This window comes from Ranitomeya imitator, chromosome 3, assembly GCF_032444005.1.
Source record: "Ranitomeya imitator isolate aRanImi1 chromosome 3, aRanImi1.pri, whole genome shotgun sequence".
Lineage (NCBI taxonomy): Eukaryota > Metazoa > Chordata > Amphibia > Anura > Dendrobatidae > Ranitomeya > Ranitomeya imitator.
The window spans coordinates 741,789,658-741,805,577 of NC_091284.1; the positions used below are offsets into that span (position 1 = coordinate 741,789,658).

The 15,920-nt window shown below is 44.0% G+C and overlaps 1 protein-coding gene across 2 annotated transcripts in view; it reads left to right on the forward strand.

Moving 5' to 3' along the window:
• Nucleotides 1–15,920, forward strand: part of FAM124A (family with sequence similarity 124 member A) — a 96,115-nt gene that overhangs the window by 7,929 nt on the left and 72,266 nt on the right. The gene's annotated exons all lie outside the window — the stretch shown is intronic.

A 15,920-nucleotide genomic window follows, 5' to 3' on the forward strand; every position in this document is an offset into this window, starting at 1 on the left:
ATAAAACGCCATATTCTGTTTTGTTTCCTAGTTGTACACCAATCAGCCATAACATAATATTGCGTAGGTTCCCCTCGTGCTCCGGTAAGTAGCTCTGACCCACTGAGGCACGGACGCCACAAATCAGCACATCCTTAAACGGAACCTGCCAGGTCGGATAACGCAGATAACCTACAGATATAAGGTAGCATCAGGAAGGTGTGCGGGCCGGCATTGCATCAGGAAGGTTTGTGGGCCGGCAGTCATCAGGAAGATGTGCGGGCCTGCAGTCATCAGGAAGATGTGCGGGCCGGCAGTCATCAGGAAGGTGTGCGGGCCGGCATTGCATCAGGAAGGTTTGTGAGCCGGCAGTCATCAGGAAGATGTGCGGGCCGGCAGTCATCAGGAAGGTGTGCGGGCCGACAGTGCATCAGGAAGGTGTGCGGGCCGACAGTGCATCAGGAAGGTGTGTGGGCCGGCAGTCAACAGGAAGGTGTGCGGGACGGCAGTGCATCAGGAAGGTGTGCGGGCCGGCAGTCATCAGGAAGGTGTGCGGGCCGGCAGTCATCAGGAAGGTGTGCGGGCTGGCAGCGCATCAGGAAGGCGTGCGGGCCGGCAGTGCATCAGGAAGGTGTGCAGGCCGGCAGTGCATCAGGAAGGTGTGCGGGCCATCAGTGCATCAGGAAGCTGTGCGGGCCGGCAGTCATCAGGAAGGTGTACGGGCCGGCAGTCATCAGGAAGGTGAGCAGGCTGGCAGTCATCAGGAAGGTGTGCGGGCCGGCAGTGCATCAGGAAGGTGTGCGGGTCGGCAGTCATCAGGAAGGCGTGCGGGCTGGCAGTCATCAGGAATGTGTGCGGGCCGGCAGTGCATCAAGAAGGTGTGCGGGGCGGCAGTCATCAGGAAGGTGTGCGGGCAGGCAGTCATCAGGAAGGTGTGCGGGCCAGCAGTGCATCAGGAACGTGAGCCGGCCGGCAGTCATCAGGAAGGTGTTCGGGCCGGCAGTGCATCAGGAAGGTGTGTGGGCCGTCAGTGCATCAGGAAGCTGTGCGGGCCGGCAGTCATCAGGAAGGTGTGCGGGCCAGCAGTGCATAAGGAACGTGTGCGGGCCGGCAGTCATCAGGAAGGTGTGCGGGCTGGCAGTCATCAGGAAGGTGTGCGGGCTGGCAGTCATCAGGAAGGTGTGTGGGCCGGCAGTGCATCAAGAAGGTGTGTGGGCCGGCAGTCATCAGGAAGGTGTGCGGGCCGGCAGTCATCAGTGCAGAGCCACCAGTCAGTGCCGGGGTGCGCTTATGGCCGCCCCTCACTGAGTGGTTACTGAAGCAGGCCTCGGTAACTGAAAGCCAGCTTCTCTCAGATGAAATAAAGTCCATTTTCTCCCGTGTACTGCGGCCAGGCACCTTCCTAACTCTAGTAGCCTACAGATTAATGCTATTTCTGCAGGTTACTAGCATTATCCCACCTGAGAGGTTCCCTTTAAACTATTGCGATGAGCGGCCTCATGGATCACACTTATTTTTACGGCACATCCCTAATCCCTACATTCTCAATATGATTGTGATTTGGAGAATTTGGAGAACATGCCAATACCTTAAAGGGGTTGTCCACTTCTAGGACAACCCCTTCTTGATTTAAATGTTTGGCCCCAATAAAATAAAAAAGCCTATACTTATCTCTTATGCCGGCGCTGTTCCAGCGGTGTTGGCAGTCGTGGTCCTGAGGCTTTCATGCGGTTATTATGACACATGACGCTGGCGCCCAATTAGCTCTGACATCACTGTCCCCGCCTTCGTACTGATTGAACATGAAGAGGAATCCTGGGCTGCATCTGTTCTCGGACTTCCTCTTCATGTTCAATTTGACAGAAACCCGGGACAGTGACGCCAGCACTGATTGGGCGCCAGGCTCATGTATCATACAATCACATGTTAGCCCCGGGATTGCGAGAGCCAACACTGCCGGAACGGCGCTGGCACGGGAGGTGAGTATAAGCGTTATTATTTTATCTGGGCCAAACATTTAGATCAAGAAGGGATTGTCCTAGTAGTAGACAACCCCATTAATCTCTGTTGCGCAAACTATTCCCTAACAATTTGTACTTAGTTTCTGACAATGATTGAGTAGCTAGTACATGTCACATTCATATAATTACCAGGATTACCAGCATAACATTGTCCAGAGCATCTGGCTTTACTTTTTCCCATCTTAGTACCATCTTCCATTGCATAATGGTTCTATTTGTTTTCCTGGTAAGTGACACTCACCCCTTGTCAACCACTCAATAAATGTATTTATTCAGACCTGACCACCTTCTTCCATTTCTCCATGATCATAGTAGGTGCATTTGGCGGTGGGCAGGGGTCAGCATGGATACTAACTTGTCTGTGGCTGCAGCCCCACGTACACTGGGTACGGAAAGTATTTATATCCCTTTAAATTTTTCACTGTGTTTCATTGCAGGCATTAGGTAAATTCAAAAAAGTTAATTTTTTCTCATTAATGTACACTCTGCACCCCATCTTGACTGAAAAAAATAGAAATTTAGTAATTTTTTCAAATTTATTAAAAAAAGAAAAACTGAAATATCACATGATCATAAGTATTCAGACCCTTTGCTCAGTATTGAATAGAAGCACCTTTTGAGCTAGTACAGCCATGAGTCTTCCTGGGAATGATGCAACAAGTTTTTCACACCTCGTATTGGGGATCCTCTACCATTCTTCCTTGCAGATCTTCTCCAGTTCCGTCAGGTTGGGATGGTGAACGTTAGTGGGCAGCCATTTTCAGGTCTCTCCAGAGATGCTCAATTGGGTTTAGGTCCAGGCTCTGGCTCGGCTAGTCAAGAATGGTCACAGATTTGTTCTGAAACCACTCCTTTGTTATTTTAGCTGTGTGCTTAGTGTCATTGTCTTGTTGGAAGGTGAACCTTCGGCCAAGTCTGCTACTGCATCTCTGGAGCTCAGCCACAGGGATCTTGGGGTTATTCTTTACCTCTCACCAAGGTTCTTCTCCCACGATTGCTCAGTTTGGCTGGACGGCCAGGTCTACGAAGACTTCTGGTGGTCCCAAATTTCTTCCATTTAAGGATTATGGAGGCCACGGTGCTCTTAGGAACCTTGCGTACTGCAGACATTTAGTTCTAGCCTTGGCCAGATCTGTGCCTTGCCACAATTCTGTCTCTGGGCTCCTTGGCCAGTTCCTTTGACCTCATGATTCTCATTTGGTCTGACATGCACTGTGAGCTGTGGGAGCTTATATAGGCAGGTGTGCGCCTTTCCAAATCAAGTCCTATCAGTTTAATTAAACACAGCTGGAATCAAATGAAGGAGTAGAACCATCTCAAGAAGGATCACAAGGAAATGGACATTATGTGACTGAAATATGAGTGTCTGAGCAAAGGGTCTGAATACTTATGACCATGTGATATTTTAGTTTTTCTTTTTTTATAAAACTAGATTGTGGCCCGATTCTAACGCATCGGGTATTCTAGAATATGCATGTCCCCGTAGTATATGGACAATGATGATTCCAGAATTTGCGGCAGACTGTGCCCGTCGCTGATTGGTCGAGGCAACCTTTATGACATCATCGTCGCCATGGCAACCATTATGACATCTACATCGATACTGTGCTCGTCGCTGAATCAGAAACGTGGGATTTCTACGTCCTTTATGACATCATCGTCGCTGTGCCCGTTGCTGATTGGTCGAGGCCTGGCGACCTCGACCAATCAGAGACGCGGGATGTCTACGTCCTTTATGACATCATCGTCGCTGTGCCCGTTGCTGATTGGTCGAGGCCTGGCGACCACGACCAATCAGAGAGCCGGGATTTCCAGGACAGACAGACAGACAGACAGAAAGACAGACAGACAGACGGAAAAACCCTTAGGCAATTATATATATAGATTTGCAAAAATGTCTACATTTTTGTTTTTTTTTCAGTCAAGATGAGGTGCAGAGTGTACATTAATGAGAAAAAAATGAACTTTTTTGAGTTTACCAAATGGCTGCAATTAAACAAACAATGAAAAATGTAAAGGGTCTGAATAATTTCCGTACCCACTGTATGTCAACTTGCAATATCAAATTTTCCGACACCTTTCTGTCATAGCCAGAAATAGGTTCTTTAGCCATTTGTCACTGGTTGTTCCTTGGACCACTGTTGGTAGATACTAACCTCTGCATGCTGAATACCCCCCCAATAGACCTGCCTGAAAGCTCGCTCACACTTGGATGAGTGCTATCTGTTATTTTATCAGATAACACATGGACCAATGTTATACTGTGGGGCAGCGCTGATCTGTGTTTTCTCTCATGCTGAATTGGCTTTAGAAAAAGTGCATGTGATAACGGGACCATGAGCACCCATACAAGTTTATGGGTGACTGTAAAACATCGGACTGCGCTCGGATGGAGAAGATTAAGTTCTCCGTCTTCTCCGTACCTATGATACAATTCTCTCATCCGAGTGTTACTGAGCAGAGCGTCATTACCATAATCGATCCAATTCTAATTTCCCACCTAATAGAAAAGAGAAGAATTAGCTGGGTAGAAAGACAAAATAAGCAATTGTACAGTAAGTGCACAGTGCAATAGGTTATGATGACTGCAGTATATCAAGAGGATAAAGGAGTGCTTCTGGAAAGTGAATTAATAAAATGCTAGCGACCTGCAGTCTCCACTCAGGGCATTCAGATTTGTACAGCTGCTATTGGGTGTATAAGTCCATAGATTGCAAGATTCATATGGTGGTCGCTGCAGGTAACCAAAGTTATTGGGTGTTCATGTGGAAATCAGAAAGCACACGGATCCAATGTTGGCCAATATGCTATTTTTTAGACGGACATTGAAAGAGGTGAGAATAGTTGTGGTCATATGAGGACCACTGAAACTGGCAAGTGGAGCTGAATCTGAACAGTGTGCATAAACCACTGTGCTTGCCAAAATTTTACTCAGGACTGGACAATCCCTTTAACTAAAAATGTTTGTTCTGACTTCTTCAAAAAGAGAGGTCTCTGCTATTTCTCTATGGCGAGGACAGTGTTTACATGCAGAGCGGAGAGGAAGCATCTCGGGGCGCTCCAGATGCCAGAGAATATACTGGGACTCGCAGGCCAGAGCAGCCAAATGACAACTATTCAAATACAGTCATATAGGTAATATCACCGATAGTCACAGTTCTGAAAACACAGTTATAAAGAATGTTTCATTTATAACTGAGCATGGATTATACTTGTAGAATATCACAAATCAATCCTGAGTCTTGTAGGAAGTAGGTATTTGTGTATTGGTTTCTGGTTATACACGTATGTTTCTGTACGTCCGATACTAGAGATCATGCATGAGCATACAATATCCATACATCCTGGCGAATAAAAATGTGTAATTAACAGAAACCGTTCCTCTCCACCATTGACATCAGTTCCAGAACACTTCAAGCTAAATTTTAAGCTATTTTCCAGTACAAACATGTTCCTTTATATCACAGTGTGGACCCTCGAAAAAGGAAGCGTCTTAATCATAGCTCATTTTAGAGAATAATTAGGTTATCTCTGATCGTGGTTAATAGGTGCTCAGAAGTAAGACATAGTCTTCAAATTGATAGCGAAAGCTTCGCCCAGATGATTGCAAATGAAGATAGTAGCTATATTAAATTGAACCGACTCAGGGGAATACAGAGTGAGCCAACATTTCAGTCAAATAGAGTTTTTATCAAGTTATATCTGTGCAGGAAGTGGTCTGTTGGTCCTGAGCAGTGCAGTTGTAGTCGCGACATGGCTCCTCGACATCTCTAGATCCTTACTGCTCAGGACCCTCCGACCAATTTCTGCCCAGATATATGGTACTTTGATAAAGTCCCTATTTGGTTAAAACGTTGGCTCAGTCTGTGTTCACATGAGTCGGTTCAATTTAATCATTGTAGATGGCAGCTACATGTTAGGACCAATATTGCAACCACAAGACACGGACACCCTACTGTTATTACACTGAACTGAATTTAAACTATATCACCATAGGATCCCATGATTATCTAAGTCCTGTTCTCTAGAAGCGCAGGGGATCTAGTTGTGAAGACTAGTGATGAGCGAGTATACTCGTTGCTAGGGTTTTCCCCGAGTATTTGTGACTGCTCCGAGATTTAGTTTTCCTTGCCGAAGCTGCATGTAGTCAGGCTGGCTAGCAGCTGTAAATCATGTAGCTGCGTCAACAAAAACTAAATCTCCGAGCAATGACAAATACCCGGAGACCACCCGACCAACGAGTATACTCGCTCATCACTAGTGAAGACCTTATTATGGATGCCTAGACAGTGTTCACATCTGTGTAGTAGCCTCTGGCATATCCAACAGAACATGATTGACTTAACTGAGGTCTACCAGGGCTCCCTCACATTTTCTGACATTTCAATCACAATACACAGGACTGTATGTCATAAACTGTCTCTTAGGTTCCTGTAAAATATATTCTCATTTATATCCACCACCCTTTCTCAGACAAAAATGGACCTAGTAGCTTGGCCCTGAGTGGAAATTTGGAGGCATTATTGAGATGGCACAAACATGCCTACTAGTCCAACTTTCATAAGGTTTCATATACGTGTTCCTTAAACAATAAGGCCCTGATTTGTCATGACTGGCTCTTTATGAATTTGGAGATAAAAGTACATTTCTACCATCATTTATGCCACTTTTATGGTGTAAATTATGATGACCTTGTTGGGTGTCCATGGACCTTCCGGCTAAGTTCCTTCGACTTTTCGAAAAGTTAAGGGGCTGGTAGCAAATAAAAGAAAAAAAAGTAGCAAAAGATTTGTACAGCTACTCCAGAATTTTGGCAAAAATTATTAATCGGCAGATTTCAGTAGGACTAAATCTGTCAGGCAGCTGAAATGTATATGAAGTTTTGATAAAGTTTAAATTCTTTTGTTTTCAAGATAACTTTTATCCCTGTCTACTAAAAACACGAGTGCTCAGCTGAGCTGAGAGTTCATGTGCATGGGGAAGGTTGGGAGCAATTGATCGAACGGACATTGATCCGACAGCTCTTTTGTGTAGCTGTAAGAGCTTTCCTTGACTTACGGATCCTGCGTCGGTAGCAAGTTTCCGTTATATGATTTGGCATTGTTTCTCACTGTAAGTTTTGTTGGAATCTCTTTTCTGTATACATGACATCAGAGCGGAAAAAGATGTATAATTTACTTCTTTAACTTTCTGATTTACACACTAATTGGATAACTAATTTCCCGATAACAATTTCCGAGGCTGCGTGCCGTGCACAATATTATTTCACTCCCGAGCGACTTTTCCAGCCAGCAGATGATTTTCCTTAATTTCATGTAGGGAAGATCTGCTCTTTGTTCTTAACGTTTGTTATTCTAAACCATCATTGAGCACTGACCTTCCAGCCATCTGGTGCTAATTAATGGAAAAGTGGACATGATGAACCCTAAATTGCAAGATGCGCTATGCCTTTATGGATGGACTGCGACATTTGGCTATTGCAATACATGAGAAATGTATCACCTTGCATAGGAGGTTACGTGTTTTCCCTCTAGTTTACACCAATATCTGATAGACATAAATTCAGCATTTTTATGAATTGTTCTTGGCACTTCATCTCTCGTGGCCAACCATTTTTAATCTAGCCATTATTTGGCCACAATGCCTCATTAAAATGTGAAAACCCTTAGTCCGCTTTCATTAGAAAATACTCACAAGCTGCCATATGTCTTCAGCTGGTGAAACCTGAAGGCAGATTACCGGACCAAAATAGTGTCCGAATAATGAGGGAATGCTCTAAGAAGAACAAATAAGCCAATTAGTTTCCATCTCTGGGCGCAGCGCATGAAGCTTCTAGGAAAACACATGGTAGATTTATTATCCACTAGTCGCTCAGAAATAGAGGGAGCGCTGCGTATTGTCTCAGACGTCAGGTTTTGTTTCTTCTCTTGTTTCGGACAGTAAACATATCATTTTTCTTGTATGTGTAGATTTTCGTTGCTTGACACTATGCAATGTATGAATCTAATAAACAATGGGCTATGTTGATATAAGATGTCATGGTGTAGCGGAGGCCACATCACTAATAAATCAGAAAACTAAGCGATATTTGGAGGGAAAAAAAAAACAACTGTGATATCCATTATGATGTAACGTGTCCGACATCACGTGATATTATGTCAGGTTACAAGGATGTGTATGTAGCAAGAAGAGAAGTATTAAAATGTAACTTTTCATGCATATTACGATAAAAACAAACCTTCAAGGCCTGTTAGGAGATTGGGAAGCTATTTAGGGTAGTGAATAATATTAGTGGCAGTCCTATACTTAGGTGCTGCCCTTGTAAGCAAATTTATATAGCGGCATTAATGGAGTTGTCCGGCCCTAGTGTACAAATCTGCAGTCACTCCATGTGATTGCAGACTTGTAAATCCTCACATTGCGCTTACTGCAATTGCGCTTAGTTACTGTGCTTACTGCACAGCGGGCGGTCATGTGATTTGCATTCTTCTGGCCCCATCCTACTAGACTTGCCTTGATCAAGGCTGTGCACATCTAGTTGGTATGTGACCGCATGTATAGAAATCGCATATTTGCCTTCCGCTACCGCTGTTGGCACCAGAGAATCCTTGCAGCACGCAGCACTAGCGATGTGAGGATTCACCAGTCTGCAGCCTTCTGGTTTCTGGACTGTAATGGCAATCACTTTAAAAAACACACATTTTTTATATGGAATGGTAAGTTCCTGCATAGTGAAAAATCCACTTCTGGTGCAAATTTCCAGCAAAACCTGTTGCATGTGAATTCTGCTGTGGATATGTCTCTGATTTCATGCTCTGGGTTACGTTTTTATTCTGACACGTCTGATTAGGGTTTGGACTGTAATGAGCTACAGATTTTAAGAGCAGAATCTGCACCTAAAATCTGCAACACATCAGCAATGTCCAACTGTGGCCAAATTATCCTTCTATATAGCTTGCCACTTATTAGCAAGTGTCCTATATATTATTGGTGCAGTGCTGTATTGGAAGCGTGATTGACGTGAAGCACCCTATGAGACCATCACAGTTTAACATCAAGGTTTCTTTAGCTTTAGTTCCATTTTTTTAGGACAACGAACAATATTTTTTGTTTTGCTTGTACTGTATAAAAGGATCGGTAACTACTGAAACGTGAAGTGCTACCGTAAAGGTAGCGGCTGCCATTGTTCTGAGAAATGCCGGCATTAGCACATGTTGTGCAATTCAACTAGAGATGACGTCTGCTCTGAAAGTCTCTTCATGCCAGCCATTGTCCATATTGTAAACCTAAAAGCGATGTGCCGACAGACATCTATTGAGAGTGAAGTACATTCTGCAGAGTTACATTCCACCCAAGTGAAGTACAGTCACCATAAGAAGTACAAAACCAGGATTACTGCTCTGCGGGTCTCGCCCTGAATATATTAAGGCTGACCAGTCCGGGACTCAAGAACAAAGCTGGATATTGTCTATGTAGAGCTGCTCTGTGTACAGAGATTTCTACGCCACCTTTTGTGACTGGCCATGTTGTATGGTTCTGAAAAGGGGTTAGTGATGATGACTTTTTGGGTGGTACGGTCATACAGCTCTACCACCTTACATTACTTAGTGATGGGTTTTATTCTTATTTTTACCGATGTCAAATGGCTTCTCGTAAAGCTCATTTATTATGGTTAAGCATGTAGATTAGCTGATAGATCCGTGGAGGATCGAGGTGGAGTTGAATTACCAGTTTCATGCGAATTCAAACATTTTGAGATTTGATTCATAAAAAAAAAATCCTGGCACCATTTCAAACAATGCGGAAGCATCAAGAAGTGGGCTAATGTCATTTGCATGGCCACACAAACCTCTTGATAATGCCCTGCAGCTATAACATTTTACATCATCATACCTAGTACAGTGGTGGTCAGTATCGGGGCCATCACAGATCAGCGTTCTCAGTGGAGCGCAGTTTGTATGGCAGAGTAATTTTCCATCTCCAGAGTCACTGAGTAAGACCTCGCTCTCACTGCTGTATACTGGTCGAGTGCTATGTGATGTTTTATCGGATAGCGCTCACCACAATGTTATAGAATGGGGCAGTGCAGATCAGCTATTATTATTCAGCATGTTAAAACAATCGCATCATGCTGCGATTGTCAGCAAGACTCGGCTCACTCGCACCCATATAAGTCTATAGGTATGTGTGAAACATCGGACTGCACTCGGATGTCAACCGACATGCTCCCACATCGGATGTCATTCGCTAGTGTGACTCCAGCCTAAGTCGGCAAGGTTATCATTCACAATCTCTCTCCTGTATAGTGTAAAGGTACCGTCACACTGAACAATATCGCTAGCGATCCGTGATGTTGCAGCGTCCTGGCTAGCGATATCGTTCAGTTTGACAGGCAGCAGCGATCAGGATCATGCTGAGCCATCGCTGGTTGGCGCAGAAAGTCCAGAACTTTATTTTGTCGCTGGACCTCCCGCAGACATCGCTGAATCGGCGTGTGTGTGACGCCGATTCAGCGATGTCTTCACTGGTAACCAGGGTAAACATCGGGTTACTGACGTCACCGCTGTGCTTTCCGGCCGGCGCTTAGTGCAGAGAAGCACAGCGCTGGAGAGGACAGACGCCGGAATGTAAGTATGTAGTGTTTTTTTTTTTTACATTTACGCTGGTAACCAGTAACCAAAACAAAATCCTCTAAACTGCATGCTCGCAAACGCCAGAAGCCTGACAAACAAGATGGAAGAACTAGAAGCAGAAATATCTACAGGTAACTTTGACATAGTGGGAATAACCGAGACATGGTTAGATGAAAGCTATGACTGGGCAGTTAACTTACAGGGTTACAGTCTGTTTAGAAAGGATCGTAAAAATCGGAGAGGAGGAGGGGTTTGTCTCTATGTAAAGTCTTGTCTAAAGTCCACTTTAAGGGAGGATATTAGCGAAGGGAATGAGGATGTCGAGTCCATATGGGTTGAAATTCATGGAGGGAAAAATGGTAACAAAATTCTCATTGGGGTCTGTTACAAACCCCCAAATATAACAGAAAGCATGGAAAGTCTACTTCTAAAGCAGATAGATGAAGCTGCAACCCATAATGAGGTCCTGGTTATGGGGGACTTTAACTACCCGGATATTAACTGGGAAACAGAAACCTGTGAAACCCATAAAGGCAACAGGTTTCTGCTAATAACCAAGAAAAATTATCTTTCACAATTGGTGCAGAATCCAACCAGAGGAGCAGCACTTTTAGACCTAATACTATCTAATAGACCTGACAGAATAACAAATCTGCAGGTGGTTGGGCATTTAGGAAATAGCGACCACAATATTGTGCAGTTTCACCTGTCTTTCACTAGGGGGACTTGTCAGGGAGTCACAAAAACATTGAACTTTAGGAAGGCAAAGTTTGAACAGCTTAGAGATGCCCTTAATCTGGTAGACTGGGACAATATCCTCAGAAATGAGAATACAGATAATAAATGGGAAATGTTTAAGAACATCCTAAATAGGCAGTGTAAGCGGTTTATACCTTGTGGGAATAAAAGGACTAGAAATAGGAAAAACCCAATGTGGCTAAACAAAGAAGTAAGACAGGCAATTAACAGTAAAAAGAAAGCATTTGCACTACTAAAGCAGGATGGCACCATTGAAGCTCTAAAAAACTATAGGGAGAAAAATACTTTATCTAAAAAACTAATTAAAGCTGCCAAAAAGGAAACAGAGAAGCACATTGCTAAGGAGAGTAAAACTAATCCCAAACTGTTCTTCAACTATATCAATAGTAAAAGAATAAAAACTGAAAATGTAGGCCCCTTAAAAAATAGTGAGGAAAGAATGGTTGTAGATGACGAGGAAAAAGCTAACATATTAAACACCTTCTTCTCCACGGTATTCACGGTGGAAAATGAAATGCTAGGTGAAATCCCAAGAAACAATGAAAACCCTATATTAAGGGTCACCAATCTAACCCAAGAAGAGGTGCGAAACCGGCTAAATAAGATTAAAATAGATAAATCTCCGGGTCCGGATGGCATACACCCACGAGTACTAAGAGAACTAAGTAATGTAATAGATAAACCATTATTTCTTATTTTTAGTGACTCTATAGCGACAGGGTCTGTTCCGCAGGACTGGCGCATAGCAAATGTGGTGCCAATATTCAAAAAGGGCTCTAAAAGTGAACCTGGAAATTATAGGCCAGTAAGTCTAACCTCTATTGTTGGTAAAATATTTGAAGGGTTTCTGAGGGATGTTATTCTGGATTATCTCAATGAGAATAACTGTTTAACTCCATATCAGCATGGGTTTATGAGAAATCGCTCCTGTCAAACCAATCTAATCAGTTTTTATGAAGAGGTAAGCTATAGACTGGACCACGGTGAGTCATTGGACGTGGTATATCTCGATTTTTCCAAAGCGTTTGATACCGTGCCGCACAAGAGGTTGGTACACAAAATGAGAATGCTTGGTCTGGGGGAAAATGTGTGTAAATGGGTTAGTAACTGGCTTAGTGATAGAAAGCAGAGGGTGGTTATAAATGGTATAGTCTCTAACTGGGTCGCTGTGACAAGTGGGGTACCGCAGGGGTCAGTATTGGGACCTGTTCTCTTCAACATATTCATTAATGATCTGGTAGAAGGTTTACACAGTAAAATATCGATATTTGCAGATGATACAAAACTATGTAAAGCAGTTAATACAAGAGAAGATAGTATTCTGCTACAGATGGATCTGGATAAGTTGGAAACTTGGGCTGAAAGGTGGCAGATGAGGTTTAACAATGATAAATGTAAGGTTATACACATGGGAAGAAGGAATCAATGTCACCATTACACACTGAATGGGAAACCACTGGGTAAATCTGACAGGGAGAAGGACTTGGGGATCCTAGTTAATGATAAACTTACCTGGAGCAGCCAGTGCCAGGCAGCAGCTGCCAAGGCAAACAGGATCATGGGGTGCATTAAAAGAGGTCTGGATACACATGATGAGAGCATTATACTGCCTCTGTACAAATCCCTAGTTAGACCGCACATGGAGTACTGTGTCCAGTTTTGGGCACCGGTGCTCAGGAAGGATATAATGGAACTAGAGAGAGTACAAAGGAGGGCAACAAAATTAATAAAGGGGATGGGAGAACTACAATACCCAGATAGATTAGCGAAATTAGGATTATTTAGTCTAGAAAAAAGACGACTGAGGGGCGATCTAATAACCATGTATAAGTATATAAGGGGACAATACAAATATCTCGCTGAGGATCTGTTTATACCAAGGAAGGTGACAGGCACAAGGGGGCATTCTTTGCGTCTGGAGGAGAGAAGGTTTTTCCACCAACATAGAAAAGGATTCTTTACTGTTAGGGCAGTGAGAATCTGGAATTGCTTGCCTGAGGAGGTGGTGATGGCGAACTCAGTCGAGGGGTTCAAGAGAGGCCTGGATGTCTTCCTGGAGCAGAACAATATTGTATCATACAATTATTAGGTTCTGTAGAAGGACGTAGATCTGGGTATTTATTATGATGGAATATAGGCTGAACTGGATGGACAAATGTCTTTTTTCGGCCTTACTAACTATGTTACTATGTTACTATGTTACCCTGGTTACCAGGGAACCGGCATCGTTGGTCGCTGGAGAGCTGTCTGTGTGACAGCTCTCCAGCGACCACACAGCGACGCTGCAGCAATCGGGATCGTTGTCTAGATCGCTGCAGCGTCGCTAAATGTGATGGTACCTTAAGCTCTTATGACCAGCTGGGTCCCCTCTCTCTTCTGTAGAGTAAAATGTAATCCCTCTCTCTTCAGTAAAGTGTAAGCTCTGATGGCCAGCAGGTTCTTCTCTCCCTGTCTTCTGTAGAGTAGAGTGTAAGCTCTTATGGTCAGCAGGTTCCTCTCCCTGTCTTCTGTAGAGTAGAGTGTAAGATCTTATGGTCAGCAGGTTCCTCTCCCTGTCTTCTGTAGAGTAGAGTGTAAGGTCTTATGGTCAGCAGGGTTCTCTCTGTCTTCTGTAGAGTAGAGTGTAAGATCTTATGGTCAGCGGGGTCCTCTCTCTCTGTCTTCTGTAGAGTAGAGTGTAAGATCTTATGGTCAGCGGGGTCCTCTCTCTCTGTCTTCTGTAGAGTAGAGTGTAAGCTGTTATGGTCAGCAGGGTCCTCGCTCTGTCTTCTGTAGAGTAGAGTGTAAGCTCTTATGGTCAGCAGGGTCCTCTCTCTGTCTTCTGTAGAGTAGAGTGTAAGCTCTTATGGTCAGCAGGGTCCTCTCTGTCTTCTGTAGAGTAGAGTGTAAGCTCTTATGGTTAGCAGGGTCCTCTCTCTGTCTTCTGTAGAGCAGAGTGTAGATCTTATGGTCAGCAGGGTCCTCTCTGTCTTCTGTAGAGTAGAGTGTAAGATCTTATGGTCAGCAGGGTCCTCTCTCTGTCTTCTGTAGAGTAGAGTGTAAGCTCTTATGGTTAGCAGGTTCTTCTCTCCCTGTCTTCTGTAGAGTAGAGTGTAAGCTCTTATGGTCAGCAGGGTCCTCTCTGTCTTCTGTAGAGTAGAGTGTAAGATCTTATGGTCAGCAGGTTCTTCTCTCCCTGTCTTCTGTAGAGTAGAGTGTAAGCTCTTATGGTCAGCAGGGTCCTCTCTGTCTTCTGTAGAGTAGAGTGTAAGCTCTTATGGTTAGCAGGGTCCTCTCTCTGTCTTCTGTAGAGCAGAGTGTAGATCTTATGGTCAGCAGGGTCCTCTCTGTCTTCTGTAGAGTAGAGTGTAAGATCTTATGGTCAGCAGGGTCCTCTCTGTCTTCTGTAGAGTAGAGTGTAAGATCTTATGGTCAGCAGGGTCCTCTCTCTGTCTTCTGTAGAGTAGAGTGTAAGCTCTTATGGTTAGCAGGTTCTTCTCTCCCTGTCTTCTGTAGAGTAGAGTGTAAGCTCTTATGGTCAGCAGGGTCCTCTCTGTCTTCTGTAGAGTAGAGTGTAAGATCTAATGGTCAGCAGGGTCCTCTCCCTGTCTTATGTAGAGTAGAGTGTAAGATCTTATGGTCAGCAGGGTCCTCTCTCTGTCTTCTGTAGAGTAGATTGTAAGCTCTTATGATCAGCAGGGTCCTCTCTCTGTCTTCTGTAGAGTAGAGTGTAAGATCTTATGGTCAGCAGGGTCCTCTCTGTCTTCTGTAGAGTAGAGTGTAAGATCTAATGGTCAGCAGGGTCCTCTCTCTGTCTTCTGTAGAGTAGAGTGTAAGCTCTTATAGTCAGCAGCGCCCTCTCTGTCTTCTGTAGAGTAGAGTGTAAGCTCTTATGATCAGCAGGGTCCTCTCTCTGTCTTCTGTAGAGTAGAGTGTAAGCTCTTATGATCAGCAGGGTCCTCTCTCTGTCTTCTGTAGAGTAGAGTGTAAGCTCTTATGGTCAGCAGGGTCCTCTCTCTCCTCTTCCCCACATGTTTTTTGCAAAAAATCACAAGCTTTCCAGTATTAAGATTCACACTAATGTATTTGCCACTAATCAAACTTTTGGGGGAAATTTGCTGGGTTCTCATGATCTGGAACAAGCAGCGCTTTGAACATAGCGCATATTCATTGGGTCCAAAGCGCTGCCGTCTATTGAACGCAGATAAATCCGCACAAAAATCAACGTATGCCATTGATGCTGCATCTGTGTCCTGTCTAGTTTTTACTCAATGGATGCTGGGAAAATCTTGGGAAACTTTATCATTTTCATACGAATTTAAAAATGGATGACACTCGGATGGAATGGACACAGAGCAGAGTCAGCACATTGATGAAAGTGGTCCTTTGTGAGCATACAAGGAAAAAATGATGTGTGAATACAGTGTAACTGTGCATGCCTGATAAAATCCCACTATCCTGTGTCTGTTCGACATGTAAATAGTGATCATTCTTGATATTCACTGAAGTCAGGGTTGGTAACTGGTACAATATTAGATGACAATACCCA